Source organism: Macrobrachium rosenbergii, chromosome 29 (assembly GCF_040412425.1).
Source record: "Macrobrachium rosenbergii isolate ZJJX-2024 chromosome 29, ASM4041242v1, whole genome shotgun sequence".
NCBI classification, from domain to species: Eukaryota; Metazoa; Arthropoda; class Malacostraca; order Decapoda; family Palaemonidae; genus Macrobrachium; species Macrobrachium rosenbergii.
Window position 1 is genome coordinate 490,949 of NC_089769.1, and position 2,500 is coordinate 493,448.

The 2,500-nt window shown below is 30.2% G+C and overlaps 1 protein-coding gene across 1 annotated transcript in view; it reads right to left on the bottom strand.

The window, feature by feature from the left end:
• LOC136854461 (nephrin-like) overlaps positions 1 to 2,500 on the bottom strand; it is a 66,649-nt gene that overhangs the window by 33,750 nt on the left and 30,399 nt on the right. The gene's annotated exons all lie outside the window — the stretch shown is intronic.

Genomic DNA, 2,500 nt, shown 5'->3' on the forward strand with positions numbered 1-2,500 from the left:
ATATGAAACCGGAACTCAATGTTTCCGCCGGGCGAGTTCGCTATACAAACAGCGCACAAGGCGGTCAGATGGTCTTGTGTTTACTTATGCAAATGAGTGTAATTTACATGACTCAACAACTTCCTATGATACTTTGTGATGTAGGGTAATTAGTACACGTGTTTATTTACTTAGCATTTGTATGTAAGTCATTCTAGTCACGATTCAGTGCCCCGCCTTTGGGAAATAAGAATTTTACAACTATATTCTGCGACGTTACTGCACGAGTATTCAGAAGCTGTTATGATTTTCTTGCCCTTACACCGACACAGAGAGACTTACACACACACAGACATACAGTATATACATATACTCGTATATATGTATATATAATATGTATATATATATGTATGTATATGTATATGTAAACAAAGACATAATATATATATATATATATATATATATATATATATATATATATATATATGTATATATATGCATACATACATATATATATATATACATATGTGTATCTATTTACAAATTATATATGTGTATATTATATATATATATATATATATATATATATATATATATATATACATACATATATATGTATATATGTGTGTGTGTTTGTATGTGTATGTATGTGATTGTGCGGCTAGATCTTTATGTGTTCATATCCTTGCAGAGAGAGAGAGAGAGAGAGAGAGAGAGAGAGAGAGAGAGAGAGAGAGAATGCCAAAGGTACAAGCAGAACCATTATAAATAAATAGAGCTTCATATCTGACCGCGTTGTCGTGGTGGGGGTGGGGGGGGATTGGGAGTTGGGGGTGGGGGTGTGGGCAATGCCCCCGAGATTCGTGAGGTCTGTTTATCGCAAGACCCCATCAGAAGTCTGATCTTCAAAGGAGAGAGGAATCTTCCTCACGGAGAAGGAACGATTCCGCTCAGAGGTCGAGTTTTGGGAGAAATTGTCCGGGAGGATTCGATGCGATTGTATTATCAAATAATATGGTTGTATATTAGACGCATTGAAGTGGGGGTAAAATGGTAATCACATACGTAAATATACTTTATACACACACACACACACCCACACACACACACACACACACATATATATATATATATATATATATATATATATATATATATATATATATATATATATATATATATATATATATATTTATTAGAAATTTCATATGCCATTGATAAAACATTCTGAAATGCGTATATTAGAAATACAATCATTGATGTATATATATATATATATATATATATATATATATATATATATATATATATATATATATATATATATATATATATATATATATATATGTATATCTAAGAACTTATACTGTCTAAAAATATAAACAATAAAATGTAAGCAAAAATATTTATATAGCGTAGTATCTCAATCCTTCGCTATCAAAACACTTTTTAGAGTCAAAAATAAAAATAAAAAACATAAAAAAACGATGCACTGATTACGTGTTTTTTTTTCAGAGCTGGTTTGATGTACCGATGATTGCCAAAATGTTTCCAGAAGTATAAAAATTTTTTTGTTCCATTTTTTTTTTCTTTTTAGAAAACCAGGGCTCACAAAAAGCCTTTTTCCGCGACTATTTCGTCCAAATAGGAAATAATCGTACTTATAAGTCTTTCAGAACGCCAAAACGGCACAACATTATTTTGCTGTAAAAAAAAAAGGGTTTCATCGCAAAATTTTCACTTATCAGCTACATTGCATCAGCAGGAATCGGCAAAATCAGTTAATTATTTTTGAAAATTGGTTTTTTCGCTAAATTTCCACTTATCAGGTACAGTTCATCAGCAGGAATTGGCAAAATCAGTTAATTATTTTTGAAAATTGGTTTTATCGCTAAATGTTCATCAGCCACATTACATCAGCAGCAATTGGCAAAATCAGTGAATTATTTTTAAAAGATGGTTTTATCGCTAAATTTTTACTTAATAGCCACATTACATCAGCAGGAATGGGTAAAATCAGTGAATCATTTCTAAAAGCTGGTTTTATCGCTAAGTTTTTACTTATCAGCCACATTACATTAAGGAACTGGCAAAATCAATGAATTTTATCTTTAAAAGCTGTTTTTATTGCTAAATTTTCACTTATGAACTACAGTACAGACGCAGTGGGTAATAAAATCAGTGAATTATTGAACAAAAAGTGGTTTTATCGCTAGATTTCCACTTATCAACTACATTACATCCACAGCAAGTAGTAAAATTAGTGAATTATTTTCAGAATTTAGATTTTTTTGCCTTTAAAGTCTTAGAAATTTATTTTGGGACGCATCATATACGATAATTTTAATGTTATTCGAGAAAATGCTGATATGAGCATAACCCTTTGCTCATTATTTGAATTATATACTTTAATCCAACTCGAAAATCATGTAAGTGTACTAGAATATCGAGACAAAATTCTAATTTGAAACTGAATTTTGTGAGAAATTAAAAAGTCATATTCTTTTGCTTTATATTTCTC